Below are 18,284 nucleotides of genomic sequence, written 5' to 3'. Positions count from 1 at the left end.
AATTACAACAGAAATGGGCCAGAGGTTGAAGCACAGGATATGAAATTTGTTGGAGTCACCCCACGCAGGTTTAAATCATGCTTGTTTTGACTGTCACTAGGATTTTGGCACCCATGTGCCTAAATACCCTTTGAAAATGAGATTTAGGCTCTTAAATAAGTTAGGCATTGCAGCAATCAGCACAGCATGCCTAAATACCTTTAAAAAGCTGGGCCAATGGGGCTGAAACTAAGTGCTCAGACTACCATCATGATGTGTGGCCCAAAAAAAAAAAAAAAAGGAGGGAGGTGAGTCTAGTTCACCATAAAGCTTTAAAACAGTCTAGGATTCCAAACTGAAAACACAACATTGTTAGAGTCCAAAACAGAGAGTTAAATATATTTAGGAAGGATTAAAATAGATATATGTTTGCATACTTGGGTTCTTAAGTTCTCCATTCAGAAATGGGTTAATGGCATTTTAGAACGAGCAGGAGAACAAACTTTTCTCCTGAACTCCACAACTCTTACCTCTGTTGTTTCTAGAAAATAAGATGGAAGGCATTTCTAAAAAACGATGAAAATAGAAACTAGTTTAGACTGTATGCTCCTTCAGGCAGGGAAGGAGCTCTCATCTATTTTTTCAAGGTGCTCTGGGGCACCTGTCATTGACTGCTTTCGGAAGACAGGATACTGGGCTAGATGGACCTTTGGTCTGACCCAGTATGGCTGTTCTTATGATGTATTTTACAGAAGGATTCCTTTATATCCTAGGAACGCTACCATTCAATATTTTTATTCGCACAGTCTAAACAAAATAATTGGTCACGAGACTACACTGTCCCTGGAAATGGGGGGAGGGATGTGCTTCTGAATACTGTTCACAAAATATATGCCAGTAACAGCTCACTACTTAAGTCAACAAATAATTACTGTAATGAAATCTTCGTTCAAGTGGTCAGTGAGCTCAGCATCTTGGTATACAGCACACAAAACATACAAAATGTATCCAGTTAGATCTAGAATTTAGGGTTCCGTCAGTATGTTAAAAAGTCTCTAATTTCAGCAATTTGTTGGTTACCATGTTAGTGAAATAGTAATTTAGATTCTTATTGTAACCAAGTAATTTTAATTTGATGGTTCATAAATTGGGGATCTCAGTCCAGCAGTGGACAGCTGAGATGCATGGAACAATAATTTCTCTCTCACTCACAGTGGTGACCCTCTCCCTGTCAGAAAGAGGAACACTGGAGGGAAAGGTTAGAGAAATCCACTATATGTTATATTGCTCATACTAGAGAGACCAGGTAGGTGAGGTAATATCTTTTATTGAACCAACTTCTGTTGGTGAGAGAGAAGCTTTCAAGCTACACAGAGCTATTCGTCAGGTCAGCTTTGTGTAGCTCAAAAGCTTGTCTCTCTCTCACCAAGGGCTGGTCTACACTAACCCCCCCACTTCGGACTAAGGTACGCAAATTCAGCTACGTTAATAACGTAGCTGAATTCGAAGTACCTTAGTCCGAAGTTACCGCGGTCCAGACGCGGCAGGAAGGCTCCCCCGTCGATGCTGCGTACTCCGCTCGCCGAGCTGGAGTACCAGCGTCGAAGGCGAGCACTTCCGGGATCGATCCGGGGCACTTCCGGGATCGATCCGGGATCGATTTATCGCGTCTTAACCAGACGCGATAAATCGAACTCAGAAAATCGATTGCTTACATCCGGACCCGGATGTAAGTGAAGACGTACCCCAACAGAAGTTGGTCCAATAAAAGATATTACCTCACCCACCGTGTGTCTCTAATATCCTGGGACTGACACAGCTACAACTCTGCACTGCTCATACTATGCCTTTTCAGTGAAAATAGGAATTCAGTTTCTGATATCAACAATCTGGCACAAAACTCCTCTCTTTAAAATAATAAGTAAAAGTATCTGTGAAACTAACTCCTCTTATGCAAGAAAATAAGAGATTGAAATGTCTTCTAAAGACAAATCAAGGATTAATAACTCCAGGTCAGAAGATGATTACGATTCTAGTGTAAACGAAAAACTCCTAAACCTAAAAGCAGTCTTAGGCTTTGTCTTCACTACCCGCCGATCCGGCGGGTAGCAATCGGTTTTTCGGGGATCGACTTACCGCGTCTAGTGAAGACGCGGTAAAATCGATCCCTGATCGCTCTGCCGTCGACTCCGGAAATCCACCTCGGCAGGAGGCGGCAGCGGAGTCGGCGGCAGCGCGGCAGCGGTCGACTTTCCCGCGTCCTCACCGCTAGGTAAGCCGACCTAAAATACGCAACTTCAGCTACGGTATTCACGTAGCTGAAGTTGCGTATCTTAGGTCGGACCCCGCTGCAGTGTAGACCTAGCCTTAGAAAAAATTCAATGCAGCATCTTTAACCTTCAAATACCTATTTTAAAAATTTAAGAGATACAAATGTGCTACGAGATAGTGTATCCTACTTCTTTCCATGCTGTAATTATAATAGAATATTAATTATAAATAATTATGATGTAGTCAGCATTTCATGTGACAAAGGCACATTTTCCAAGAACTACTGTATTACTTCTATACTGATTTACCACCCCAAACAAAACTCACGTTTTTTTTGGGCAAGAACAAAGCCTCCCTGATGCCTATCCACTACACTTATTGCATGGCTAGATGACTGTCAACTCACCAGAAATCACATTGCTTTACAAGATGCAACATTCTTCCTCATACATTGACTTTTGCTTTGGTGTAAATTTGCTCAGATTGTTCTCTGGGAATCCAAAGCAAGTTACTGCCAAAATAAGGATGCTTGCCACAAATGTAATAGCAAGATTTAAGGAAATAAATTCTCTCTCATGCAAAGCAAAAGACAATTAAAGCAGGCATTTTCTTAGTAAACTAAGAACAAGTTGACTCAGACAGATAGTTTTGAATTTGTTTAGGTTCTCAAATATTAGTGATTCACGACAAAAGCATCAACCATTAAGTGATCTATATAGGTCTTATTTCCATTTTATTTCTTTAAGCCATGTATTTGGAAAAAATACTACAGTAATTTTGAAGGAGGGAGGAACATTATTGTGGTGTTGATCAGCCATTAACAATGTCTCTCAAACAGATTCAAAGTATTAACTTTGTATAACCTACAATAGAGAGACAGCTTATGGCAACTTTGTGTTGGACTGATTATATAGTCAGAAGTTAAAAAAAAAAAAAAAATCAGTATTCTATCCCTTTATATTTACCATGGAAGAAATGTTTTGAAATCTTATCTTTAAAGAAAATCAAATTATGTTTTTCTAAGGATTCAAGTGACTAGATCCCTCAGAAACACCACGTCTTAAACACATACATTTCAGTACATACTGAAAGTACTCTTCTAATTTATTAGGGCTATGATTAAGGAATCCGGAATGCTGGAATTGTGAAAACAAACTTAGAAACAGCAGCAATTATCCATTTATGTCACCCAAGAGGGAGGAATCAGACTATTTTTAAAAAGAAAATAAACTATTGTAATTCAGTCTTAAGAGAAGAATAAATAATCAAGTATAATTGCACTACTTGAGTTTCAATGACCAAAGCACAGCTCCAGAAGAATAGACAATATACTGTTATCTACTCCATAATTAGCTGTATTGATTAACTTTTAACAAACAGGTTAGCAATTTTATTTTGAAGGAGGATCTGTGACACATTATATGTAGTTTTTTTCCCTTTACAGATTCACCACTAAAGTCTGTGAAATGGTGAGCACTTTGTTTCCACTGACCAACGGGAAATGAATGGGCTCAACATTACACAGGATTTGGCCCATAAAAAGCTTTTTAAAAATAAGGCACATGGGATTCAATTAAACTAGATGACTTGTACTTGTACACTACCCATATTTCTTACCTGATAGGGCTGAAAGGCACTATCTTCAGTTACAAAATCCAGTTGTTTGTCCACAAGGAATTCTACTGCAGTGATTGAACTGTACACACTTTTTCCAACCAAGGGCTTGAATGTCTGAAAAAATAAAATTAACAATGCTAAGAATTTCAAAGAACCAAGATAAGGTTTGACTCCTCCTTTACTCCATTGTTCCAACAAATATAAAATCATGTGTTATTTATCAACCAATGTTTCATATGATAGCCATTATTTCTTTAATCAAAAACCCAGTTAATGCTTAATTATTTCTTGCTCATTCAGAACAGCTAGTCATTTAAGATAGGAACCTGAACGTATTTTGCTTGTTTGTTTGCGCTGTCAGTGGAAAGACTAGGGTGAGAACACAGAACTGCAATACATAGTCTTCCTTGTCCACATTGTTGTTCAGCAAGAGTGTATTTACCACAGAAGATCAATGTTCCATTTCAGTGCACTGGATTGTACCCTAGCTACACAGTTGCATATTCAGGTCGCCACTTTCAGCCTGCAGGTCAGGCTTGCACAGCAGCATCTGCTTAAGACAACATGGTGGAAGGAAATGCAGGCATGAGACTGCACCCTTCATCTCTGCTGAATTCTCTTCCACCATGCTTCGTCAGTTTCCCCACTCTCCTGTTTTCTGCCGCTTATATTGCCTCTCCTACTTTCATCTTCCCTTCTACACTCCCTCCAAGCTACATTATTCCTTCCCCTACCAGCAATCAGACTCAGCTGCTCCAACACAGCAGCCTCAGACAGGACAGCTTCTAAGCCTCCAGTGACATGCTCTTCTCTCTCCTTGGATGGCTTCTTCCACAGTTAGAGAGAACTATCAGCTCCTGCACACCGATTCAGAGAATGATGTGCTTGTTCCAAGTGGAAATTCTGCTGCCTCCTCTGGCCCCAAAATGCTTTAGAACTCTCCCATTTAGTGCAGGAAGGAGAATCTTACAGAGAATGAGTGGGAAGAAAGTATAACTGGGGAAGAAGGTTCCCCTTGAGCAGTCACTCTGATCTGTGGGGGTGGAGTTTCCTGGACCAGAAAAAGTACAGTGACAGTGTGACTGGACAGGGGTGTACCAAAAGAAGGAGTTAGATGAGAAATTGGTGAGAGGGAATCCCAGGAAAGTGACTGAGGGTAGCAGAAGGAGATATGATGAGGTTGTGAAAATGGGCTGACAGCAGAAAGAGGAAGTGATTAAGGGACTGGGGGAAGACAAGAAAGGGAACTTTCAGCAAAGACAAAGTGCACAATGCAACAACAAAAAGAAGGGAAAGAAAGAACAGATGAAGAAAACTGTACAAGATAGAAAATCAGGAATGAGGGAATACAACAGGCAATGAAAGGAAAATACATCAAAACAGAGAGCATAAGGTAAGTATACAGGAGGAAAAAGGGAAAAAAAATAAGAAACACCACACACACACTCAAAATGTATATGCCACATATGCGAGAGAGTATGTGTGCAAGTGAGGGCGAACAGATAGCTAAAATAATGTGCCTGGGACAATCACACACAGAATTTTACTTTGGTCACCTAAACAGTGCAGCAATCGTAATCTACACTGATATGTTAAACATGAAACAAGAAAAACGCCATTAAAATGTTTAGTATCTCACCAACCAGGCAGGAACTTCTCCATTATGAATTACTGTTCCACAACATGACATGTTGAATCAGTCTCTCCAACCCCCCGCCCTTTTTTTTTTTCCAGTTGGAGTGCAAATCAGAAATTTCACACTTGCTTTATTTATCTAAATCCAAATAGGAATATACTATGAAATCATCTTAAAAAGAGACTTATTTCTTCTTGAGAAAGCATATACTGGACTAATAACTTCTCTAAAATAATAGAAATGGAAACAAAACCCCACCCTCCTAAACACTTCCTTTTAGAGCTGTTCTAAAGTACAGAATGAAGTCTGCACAAAACTCAACTGGAAGGCAAAATTAACTTCACTGTTATTCATTTACAAATTAAGAATACCATCACCAGAGATTACTATGTTTTATTAGGGTGTTGTCTTGTTACTGTTATCGGTAAAAAAATAAAAAAAACCTGCAGAGCTTAATAGGTCTGGCACTTATACAGCAAATGAGGAGACATATTCCCAGAGCCATGTATTAGTTTATTTTAACTATGTCCTGTTTGGGGGAAGGGAGCTACTTTCTCTATATTTACCATGCAGATTTAGCATGCTACATTGCTCGTTTCTGTATTTTCTTAATTATAACCCCTTCTATTACCGTCTCTGAGAAGGAAAAAAATTCACCAGCCAATCAGTAGTCCTCAAAAGTATGATAGCTATAGGAGATTATTTGGGGGAGGGGGGGGGGGAAATGAAGATTAGAAGGGGCAGAAGGAAAGGAAGAGACAGAGAAAGGAAAGAATGTGCTGGAATGTTGGGCAATCATGGATCCTCAATGGTTGGTAATTATGTAACTTCTAATGCTTTACAGAATTCCTTTACTCAAGTTGTTTACATATAACTGGCCTTGGAATAGTTAGTCTTTTGAGTCAGTAAAGAATGGAGTTCAAACCCTATAATCTGGAACAAACCATATGTGCCAAAATACAGTTTTAAAGAACAAGCAGATTAATTTAACAATTCTGATGGTTTAGTTTTTCTATTTACTGATTAGCATCCGCATATTTACATATACTCTATTTCTTCTTCAAACTGATTTCTTTACATTGCCTTAAAAATTTAAGTCAACAAAAATGATTCTGTATACATATATCTGTACATAGTTTTTTTTTGTTTAGTTAATTACATTCTATCTGGAGTGTGACATAATGTTTGTCTTTGGCAATACTACATAGTAAGTTACATATAAAACACCAGTTTATCTGATTGCATGTATTATATGAACTGATCCCAAATCATATCTGTGAATGTGGTTCTCTACTCAGAAAAGTAATTTAATACCTACTAATTTAGTTTCTCTAACCCCCTTAGTAGGCCAGCCCAGACAGTCTGGGAATATAAATCCTCCTACAAGCAGACAGACAGAAAATAAACCAAAACTGTGCAATGCCACACCTCCTTATAATAGGGGTGGCAGGCCAGCTGAATGTGCTTAGTTTGAAATTTCCCAAGCAGTAATGGAAAACATTCTTATATAAAACATCTATAAAGAGAAGTCAGAATTCTTGGAAAAACAGTCCAGATTCCATCAACTCAGTGAGACTCCTGAACTGGAATATAGTAAGAGATTTGGAGAAGCAAAGCATCAAGTAAAAACACTGTCATTCTTCAACTGTTTCTTCATTTTTCTACCTGCCAGCCCAGACAGTGGGAATTCCAATAAGCAGCATCTCACGCCACAGAAGACATATAATGAGTAAAAAAAAAAAAAAATTTGAGAGACTAATCAACTACAGCATGTAGGACTCAGCTACCAGAGGTTAGCCAGTCAAATATATAGCGACAAGAAAATATATACAAGGAGGTCCAAGTGGCCTCTTTACAAGACTGTAGAGAAAAAGCTTCTTTACAAACCAGAGTAAGTCTCTTGAGAACCATGTCTATATGCTGGAAGTGGGAAAAACTGAACATCTTCAGCCTGCAACCAATTCTCCTTTACACAGGCAACACCACATAGCTTTCCCTTTTTATTTCTTGTAGCCATATGCTTCTAGGACTTAAAACCCTAAAGGCCTCAATTAAGCAAAGCACTTAAGCACATACTTAAGTCTATATCAATTCAAAACAGCACATAAGCACATGATTAACTTTAAGCAACGTAGGACTTTGGAGTTTTTCTGAATTGGTGCCTCCACTCCTGTTTACTTTTACTGCATTGTGATCGAGTGCTTCGCCAAAAGAAGTTCCATGAATACAAATGCTTTAGTTTCTTTATTACCAATGTCATTAATATTTAATATATATAGTGCCTAAATTGACTTGCTCCTTCGTTACATCATCAAATAATGATTAACACAGCTTTGTATCAGTGCATGCAGCAAAGTACCTGCGTGGAGGGGGCATATAGCATAGCTCTCAGGCTGATAACACCATGCAACTTTCAGGCTTTTGTGACCTTGATGCAGAAATTGGGTGGATTAACATATTTAAAAAATTATTCTCGTTGCCTAACAGAGGTTCTCAAACTTTTTCATATTGTGGGTCTTGTAGACAAATTCCCCTCACCTCTGCAATCACACAAACCACCTCTCCCATTTATGTTCACAGTACCCCTGTAACAACTATAGATATTGCTTACATAAAGTAGTAGCATCAAGAAAACATACAGTGTATTTTTAGATTTATTTAACCCAATTAAGCAGCTGGAAACAAAGTAGTCCATTACCATGTGACCAGCCAGCTCTCTGAAGACCATCAGCAAGAGCACAGAGGGCACCAGTGGGGTCCATGGACCTCAAACTTGAGAACTGCTGTCTACAGAATATTATTTTTAGAATGTCTACATTATTACGGTGGCTAATTCTCATTGCAAGGAATACTCAAGTTATAGCTAAATAAAAAAATTGTGTGGTTAGTTCATTAGGGTATGTTCAAATATTCAAGATGTAATAATATTAATTCATATTATTTAGGTGGGTATTGAACTCAAATGCCTAAAGCCCCACTCTTCATCTCACACTAAGGTCATTTAGGTATTATTCTTATATGGTATATTGGCCTTGTTAAAATATCCGTTTGCCTAGTAAACATTTACAGCATTTTATCCATTAAAAAGTATTGAAATTAAATAACAGTTACTGTTTTTAACTAAAAGTGGTAACATTAATATTCACCAGTTTTTGCTTTCTTTAGCAAAAAAATAAAGATAACTTCGTACATTTTTTGTTTAAAGTAGAATACTCAAAAAGATCATACGCACTAATTTTATATATGCTAGTAAATAAACTTACATTTCCATATATTATTTTCTAGTCAAACTGTTTAATTAAGATAAAACAAACACTGGCATGTTCTCATTATGCGGCTTAATCATTAAACCTCCAAGCAGCTATATTTTTTTTCCTAATAGCTGGTTGTTGCCATGATTTATTTTATCAAGTAGCAAAAGATAAAAAATAAATAAAATGGGATTTGAAATACAAGCTCATTTCTTATAACCTGTCTCTTATACAGGAGCCACACATTTTTTGTATTTCCTGTGAGAGAGCTAGTTATTTTCCAATTTGAAAAACACAATTTAGGACACATCCCGGCTTTTCAACTTAGGTCAAAGAGAATAATGTTTAACAACTGTTAATACTGGCTAAAATTAGAAACTAAAATTATTAGAACCTCAGGAGTAATTAACAAGAGTTTCCAATTTTTTTAGGCCAAACTGGTGGGGCATTTTTGTTTTTGATATATCAAGATGTGATGTATACAAATTCCTTCAACTATTATTTAAATAATTTGTTTCTACAATAATACACTAGTTCTACAATACTAAATGACCTGAATCTACAAAGATGTAAGCTAGATATTTACATTTAAGTAACTGCATTGATCTTGTAAGTAAAATAATATATATATATTTTTAAAGTATTTATTTAATGCACACACACAAAAACCATGACACACACACCTTTATAATCAACTAAATACATTCTGACATACACTGTATTGGGGGAAGGGAGAGCTCAGTGGTTTGAGCATTGGCCTGCTAAACCCAGGGTTATCAGTTCAATCCTTGAGAGGGCCACTTAGTGATGGGGCAAAATCAGTACTTGGTCCTGCTAGTGAAGGCAGGGGGCTGGACAATGACCTTTCAAGGTCCCTTCCAGTTCTAGGAGATAGGATATCTCCATAAATTAAATTTTAATTATAAATTTATTTTAGTATTTACTACATACACTAGATACATTTTCATCTATGAATAATTTTTAACATGTTCTTTAAAAAAATGAAGGGCACATCTAAAATCATCTAAATTCAACATACACCCGGTTTTAAGTGGCAGACAATGTATCAATTATTCATCTAAATACTTAAGTCATCAGCAGCATAATCACGTGTTCTACTAACATGCCAACTCACAATCTTCATATATGAAAACAAGAAATTATGTATGCATTTATTTTAATAAAGCAAAATTTAAATTCTGCTAATATTATTCTGGCTTTTCCAGTGAATTAGTACTAAATATTTTATACGTCTAAATGCACTGGAATGTAAAGAAATGTAAATAGAACACATGCATAAGTAAGTAATTCAAGAGTGGGCAGATCTATCATTCTGCTAGGTACTTCTACAGCCTTAGGGAGCTGCCATCTGATGAAAGTCACCGTGGAATACAATTCTGGCCACAAAACAGTCTATAATTCAATATTACTGCAGAAGACTGTTAAAGTAACAGAAAAAAATGCTTTTATATTCTATATTCGGAGTTGGAAAAGAATATCTAACTACTGGTTACACAAATGGCACTAACATGTGTTCACTAGCATATCACACACTGAACCAAACTAAAATAAATTCCCAATAGTGTGTGGATGTCTGCCTTATTATGGCCTACCACTACATAGGAAAAATGCTTAGAACAACTGTATCCTGTTTGGAGCTCCATGCTGCACTACATTCCATTCACATGAGAAAAAGCAGACCAGATGAGCCTTCCCTGAAAGGCATTTTTAAAATAAATCAGCCACAGTCCTTACAACACAATTGAGCTGCTCAGCACACACCATGTTGAAAGCACGCCATTTAAAATGTAACAGGAAATACATACATCGTTTACATTATTTTTTCCATGATTTTTTAATTTATAACTGTACTCAATCCTTTAAGTATTTTTAGAAAACTACCTATACAAAAATTGGTTTTTGTTGACACCTTTTGCATCTCACAAATACGAGGTTTACAAACAACAAACATTAATATAACCAATACCCTAATATGATACTGCAAATTTTATTTAACATTAGTGTCCTGTAGGAATGTCAAATCTAATCTCTCAGCCAGTTAGGGGTTTGGGACAACCACCACAGTTGCTACAAGTAAGAAAATAAGCATATCTGGAATAAAAGTAAAACTGTTTAAAAACACTGAGTGAAGTAAGGGTAACAGCATACACAGGCTACTAGCAACTTATTATACTGTATCTTAATTTTTTTATATTACTCCTTTCTAAATGTCCTATGAGAACTGAGTTTTATTAAAAACTATTTTAAAAAGTGAAATACTGTTTTGCTATATTTCTAAAACAGAGAAATCTCAAATAGCCCATTCCACACTCAGTGAAGAAAAAAAAAATCTACAACTTAAGTATTAATTAAAAAAAAGACAAGAAAAGAACAAGATATAAATCTTACTTTGTCCTCGATAGACTCAAAGTAGTTTTCTTACAAGTCATGGCAGTCACATAGCTGGTAAATCTCCCATTTGTTCTAGAACAGTGTTTTCACAAGATCTCACCCACTCATACACACCACTTTAGTCTTAAAAATCTAAAGAAAATGGTTTTTAATCAACTATTTCCGGATTCACTTGCATCTTTGACACTGAACATTCAGAAAAGCTAAGAGATGAAAACCAAGCCCAGGCTGTAACCTAACAAGTATTCGACGAGCAAATCCTGTCTCCGTCTCAGCCGTGGCAAGGAGGCGGATTACAACTCGGTCTTTGTCATCAACAGTGTGGTGTTAACGACTGAGAAATCCTGCAGCTGAAGCACTACTGCGTCCCCAGATCTGGGTCATGATAATTTCTGCCAAGGCCGCTTACATAACCAAGCAGACACTCCAAACAGATAGCACAGCCAGACAGCAGCTAGATATCCACAGAAAAAAGCCTCTCGAAGGATACTTCTCTCTGCCTGGAAACAGTGCAGTAGATTCCAGCAGCGCAGACACCCAAATGAGAAACCAGTTCTTTGCTTAGGGCATGTTGAAAGAAGGGAAGAGGCGGTGCTCTGTAAACTGTAACTAATCCCCCGTCACAGGTGGTGATGGAGTCACTTCCAGCACGAGTCACATTACCGATTACTCATTTGGCTGGCCAGAGAGAGTGGGTCATAATTTTAACTACAGACAAAGCCAGACTAGTGGCGAGACTGACAGCTCAAGTTTACCGTCCTTGCCATACAGCAAATGCAGATATCAAGTTTTCACTTTCCCGATTTATTTGAAAGAGACAGGATATAAGAATACAAATGGTAGGCCTCTGGTGTCTGTCTCCCTCCTAAAGGAGAATGTCAATTTGGATTTTAACACCCCAGCCATTCTACAATTTTATAGCAAATTGCTACTAAACAATTCTGATTTCCTAAACTGTTTTAGATAATAAAAAAGAGCAGTTATTGGATCTAATTTTCAAAACAATCTAATCTTTGTTAGCAATGATAAGTAAAATGCAATTTGTCCAGTGTATTAGTATTTTACAAAATCTAAATTTTCTCTCTTTCAAATCTCAGTGTAATAAACAATGTAAACAGCTTTGAGGCTACTGATTTTTTTTTTTTTTTTGTTTAGGAACACACCAGAAACCTAACATAGTTTGCTGTGCATTCACTATTATTATTACAAAAGTGCCAACAAATTGCCCTAAAACTGGGGGGGGGGGGGGAGGGGAAGATGGGTGCAGGATAAGAGCTTTAATACAGGACTGATTTAAGACCAACAAGCACTCAGATCAGAAGACGGTAAAGTAAACTACATTCATAGCCAGGGGATTAAGCTATATGTCTTTTGCTGCTACAATCCCACCACATTACAAGATGAAATGGATTTGTGAAGTCTGGCAGGGTTTTACTATTTGGAAGCCCTTTAGTTTCCCACAATATATGTTAACAGCTTATAAATGATGCAAAAGAAAAGGGGAGTTTTAAGTATACATTTTTTCCTCACTTTCTGATTACAACTGCCTCACTGCTCTCTGCTGACAAATACTTACAACTCAATAAAAGTGTGTGTTTTGCTGCTATTGTACAGGAATTACCAACTTACATGTACAGTTACAATAAACAAAGACATGACAGATTTTATTTGATAACTAGCCACAAATTACTGTAAGTTTGATTCTACATGCTTTGTGCTTTTATTAGTTATTATCGTTTGCATTAAAAACAAAACGAACAATGCACCAGACTTTCTAAAGAGGAAAAAAAATATGTAGGGTGCAGTATCTAATATAAAAAACTGTTTCCAAGGAAGTTATTCTAAAATTCAGCAATTATGCTCATAATCTACTCTTCGGTTTTAGTTCACATACACAACAGGTAGAAAAAATCATAAGGAAGGTTGGGATTCCCAAACATACAGGCATTATTTCCTCCAAACTCTTTAAACAAAAAACAGTGGTACATTCTTTATTTTATGGGAGTGGGGGAAGACATATAATTTGCCAAGAAAATAATATGAAATCAATTCTTGACTACCCCTGTTCTCATACTAAATTATTCCAAATGACAGACGTAACGGTGAATTGGAATGCAATAAATACACCAAGATGTGAAACCATAAAATAATGTGCGGTTAAAAATTAAAGGTGAACTGAAAGGTCTTTTGCCCACTAAAGACATTCTTCAGGATAGGGTTTCTTCCATAACAGTTCATGATACCTTATACACAAAACCAATGCATCAAACCATCATATCCGTACTCACTTTAGGACATTACCTAGCCTAAATTAAGGCTGCATAACTGCACTTTAATTCAAGGGGACACTTATCCTCTCCTCAAAAATTTGAGTTTTGGTATTCCTTGGCCTTCTAGGCGTGCCAGTTCCAAGTGATAGAATCGGAATGGCTCAACTCAACTGCCACATATGGCAATCAGGGTTTTAGGAATATCAGGAATGTTTTAAAGACATTTCTGATACCTGCAGACTGGATAATTGTTTGATTTCAATAGCTAGGGAAATCAATTTAAACAGGCTACAGGGACCCCAAATTACATAGTTAGCAGAATTCATCCAGGGAAAGTGATTTCAAGGGGTCTATTAGACTAAATGTAGCGCTTCACAATCAGAGTTATCTGAATGTGTGGGGAAATGTTTAGGAGGGATGGATAGTGCCTTCTTCCACCACTGACAGATGATCAGAGGTGGAAGGTCTCCTAGATATACTTGGCCCTGCCTTAGTACAGGGGGCTGGATTAGATAACCTCTTGAGATCCAGTCCTACATTTCTATGATTTTATACTCCTAACCAGCAGTCAAGGATATGAGAGCTCTTCCTCATCCCCACCAAAGAATATTTTAAAATAAATACTTTAGCCACACTAACTTCACTAGATTTTCCTTCTGCTATCTTTTTTGAAACATTGCAACTACTTTCACCAGCACCAAGATTGGTCATGAGAAGAGATGGTAGTAGAGAAGAAGAAACAGCACTGCTTTAGACTTCATTTACACCAACTTCATACATTTCTTGAGAAGCTCATCAATTCTCTGGCACCGAGCAGGACTTGCCTCACTCCCTTATGCTTCAGGGATAATCATATCAAATAGTTTAGCTCTGTGAAAGCTTCTCTTATTGACACGACCTGGAGTTGTGGGCTCAGCAGCTATAAAAATCAGGACTTTAGCTATTAGCGATATCATCAGCTCTTTCAGGAGAAACAGAACCTCGGCTTCACATCTTGTCAAGCAAGCAAGAAATAAACAGTATTTTGTTTTGAAATTATTATTTATAATTCTATACCTGTACTAGGCTAATACTTTGGGATCTTAGTTTTTAAAAAGCATTTTAGTTCAACCTTTAATAAGATAACTGTAGTTGTAGACCTCCCTAAAGAAAAATATACTGCTACTTCTTTTACTAACTACTTCCATTCACCTAGGCCTTTCCCCCCGCCCCTTTACTAAGCCTTTAAGTAAGAGTTCTACTGCTGCAATTTATTCCAGTAAGTTGAAACATGCCTGTTACAAAGCACAATATATTTTTGTGATATTTAATTACTGAAATTCTGAACTCTCTGCAGAACATCTGTCACAAAGCAGACAATTCTTAATAATATCCAAGGCAGGCACTTGTTAAAATATAAATCACAAGGCTGTCTGGAGGGCTGACAAGTTTGAGTGTTTGGACAAAGCTTTATTAATAGACTGCAACTTAATAACAAAGAAAATTAATATCTAGTGTAGCAATGCTTTTGCACACTAACGAACATATTTTGCTAAAAAATACTTAAATAGAACCACATATCAATGGAATAGTAGCTAAAGGTAAATGATAAATTAATTTCCATTTTAATATTTTATTTTACAGTGTTCTCAGTGAAAATCCACTAACCATGTTAAGGACCTCTATATACTGAGGTAGTTAAAACTGGTGCAAACATCTACGGTAGGTCCGCTGCACCAAATATAAAAAGATTTACACCACTGTGGCCTACTCTTTTAATTTACAACAATATTTTTATAAAACCAGTGATATAAAACCCCTGAAGACAAAATTAATATATCACTTAAAAGTGGGTGTCTTGTAACATGCAATATGTAGGTGACTTATTTCTGAGACTTATAGAAAACACTAATATCTAAGTTTGTTGTTGAAAAACACAAACTTTTACACTTGAACAGCAGCTTATTTTACAGTTATATACATTTCAGCACTAGTTTAAATCAGCATTTGCTTCATTTCACAATCAGGCATAAACTCTGTCAAACGATCCATATCATAAACTTAAAAAACAGAGCTGTCTTTGTTCCTTGGCACTGCCAGTCCCCTATGGAATCAAGCAGCACACAGAATTGCACTTGGCAAACAATCCATGACCTTCAATTACTGTCTTAGCTTACTGCCATAGGATTCATGTGTTACTGGTAACATAGCCTACCTATTTTACAGAAAAACCTTCAAACTAGCTTAAAATCTATGAAAAGTATCCAAACATTTCAGCCATTAAAGAAAATTGTATCATAATTTGTTACTTTTGCTACTACTAAAAATTTCTTTGGTATAATCCAAGAACACACCCAACTCTTTCAATCTGAAACTATATATGTGTGAGACAATGTATTTTTCAGATTTTGTGTTTTTAGAATTTTGGTTAAAAAAATCTAGGTGAAATAATATAACAGCAATTTCAGTTTTACGATTATATGTTGTAATTTTTTAACATTTTAAAAAAACATACATGGCACACCAGGAGCTTTATGGTTTACCTCTATGTTTATTTGGGTTTAGGGTGAAGTTAAGAGGTTCAAGCTGCAATACAGTGCATATCAACATATAATTATTTATTATGTACATTATCATAATGCCCAGGACCCCCAGTCATTGATCAGGAACCCCTTTTGCTCTGTGCCATACAAACAGAATAAAAAGATGGTCCTCACCCCAAAAAGCTTACAGTCTAAATATAAAACAGGAGACAATATAACATGGACAGACCAATAGGGGAGTACATCCTTGACCCATCAGCTGTCTTCGACCCAGTCGACCATGCTCTTCATTAAATCTTGTCCTCCGTTGGCTTCTGAGACTGTCCTCTCCCAGTTCTCCTCCAACCTCTCTAATCACTCATTCAGTATTACCTTCAGAGGATTCTCAACATCCCATCCCACTTTCTGTGGGGGTTCCAAAGGACTCTGATCCTGATTCCCATCTCTCTTCACTCTACATTTTATCTCTAGATAATCTCATGTGCAAACACAAATTCAACTATCGTGTCTAAACTGACAATTCAGATTTCCTCTCTACTCCACACCTGTCTCCTTTTGGCCAAACTGAAATCTCAACCTGTTTCTCTGACATCTCTTTTTGGATATCTAGCTATCAGCTCAAGCTCTACATGACTAAACAGAACTCAATCTCCCTCCCTGCCACTTCCTTTCTCGATCACTGTGGACACAACCCTATCGTTCTGCTGGTCACTCGGGCCCATAACCTGCGTGTCATCTTTGACTCAGACCTCTCCCTAGGTCCTCACTTCCAGGCTATGTCCAAAACTTGAAGAATCTTTCTTCATAACACTTCTAAGATACAGCCTTTCCTACCCATCTGCCCAGTTAAAACTCTCGTACAGGCTCTTAACGTGTCTTGCAACAGTCTTCTTTTTGGCTTTGACTAATGTAATCTTACCCCATTCACATCCATTCAGAACGCGGCTGCAAAGATCATTCTTCTGATAGGTCACTCTCACCATTCAACCCCTCTATTGGAATCCCTACATTGGCTCCTCTTTTATTCCACAAACATTAGCTACTTGTCTTCACTTTCAACTCCTGAGGGAATTCTGCGCCAAAAAATTAAAAATTCTGCACACGTTTTAAATTCTACAAATTTTATTTGTCAATAAATAAATGTGGCTCCAGCATGGCAGTGGGGAGCACTGGCTGCATTGAGGTGGGAGATCACCCTGAAGCCTCCACCTCCCCTGGTATAGGGACTTGGCAGTCAGGCTGCACCTCACCCTGACACAGTGCAAGGGCTAGGCCTGCCCCAGAAATACCCCTGGGCCCTGCCCCTCTGCGCCAGGTGTGGGTGGGCTGACTCAGCCCAGCAGGATCAAAGTATGGAGGGGTTTAGTGTGGGGGGATCCAGGCCTGGGATGAGAGGTTTCAGTGTGGGGCAATCTGGCTGCGGGCAGCTCAATGGGAGATATGGCTGCACAGAGGCTCGTTACGGGGTTCCGGGTGCTGGGGCAATGGGACTCTGCAGGGGATCCAGGTGAAGTTGGTTGGGGCTCAGGAGGCGGGGCTTGGTGTGGAGAGATGGGGCTCAGCGGGGGGGGGTTCTGGGTGTGGGATGCTCAGTGGGGGGGTCCGGGTGCTGGAGGAGCGGGGCTTGATGGGGTGGGCGTCCAGGTGCAGCTGGTTGGGGATCACTGGGAGGAGTCGAGGTGTAGAGAGGTAGGGCTTGTCAGGGTGAGGGTTTGATGGGCCTGCTTAACGGGGGAGCCCCAGCTGCTGCCGAGGGGACGCCACATGCCGGACTCCTGCTTCCCCCCACGATTCCCCTATCCTTTTCTTCCCCATTTCCCTCCCCCTGCCCTCCCCATTGCCTCTTCCCCCACACCCTTCCTTACCAAGCCCCACCATGGGCACTCACTGTTACACAGAATAGAAAACAGGAAGACTCCCAGCACACAGAAGTGGAGCACTAGGACCCAGGAGGCAGCGTTTAGCTGCAGAGTCAGCAGAGCCGAGACACAGTCTCCTTCAGCTGGGCAGCTCGGCATTTGCAGAATGATGGAGGGCAGTGGCATGTAAGCCCGTGTGCTCCCCCATGCCTCGCCTGTTTGGAGGGGGCAATCCCCCCCGCAAAAAGTGTGCCCATGATCAACCCCTGCCCCCACCCCCACCCCAGTACGACTTCCCTGCCATTTTCTGCAGGGAAACACAAGAAATCTGGGGGAAGAGGGCGTTTTCTGTGGGCATGCACTCACACAGAATCCCCCCAGGAGTAACTTTCAAGGCCCTTCATGACCTATCCCCAACCTACCAATTATCTCCCATTCACTATCAAGATGTCAACTCCTCCCTCTGA

The 18,284-nt window shown here is 38.6% G+C and overlaps 1 protein-coding gene across 1 annotated transcript in view; it reads right to left on the bottom strand.

Annotated features, from left to right (window-relative positions):
* The window catches only part of JMJD1C (jumonji domain containing 1C), a 244,008-nt gene that overhangs the window by 125,651 nt on the left and 100,073 nt on the right, over window positions 1-18,284 (bottom strand). Inside the window, exon 2 of the mRNA XM_065407152.1 lies at window positions 3,868-3,981. The gene's annotated coding sequence lies outside the window, so the exon portion shown is untranslated. The remainder of the gene's footprint in view (window positions 1-3,867; window positions 3,982-18,284) is intronic.

This window comes from Emys orbicularis, chromosome 7, assembly GCF_028017835.1.
Source record: "Emys orbicularis isolate rEmyOrb1 chromosome 7, rEmyOrb1.hap1, whole genome shotgun sequence".
Classification (NCBI taxonomy): Eukaryota; Metazoa; Chordata; order Testudines; family Emydidae; genus Emys; species Emys orbicularis.
The sequence above is the reverse complement of the archived record's forward strand: the minus strand, read 5'-3'. Positions and strand labels throughout refer to the sequence as shown.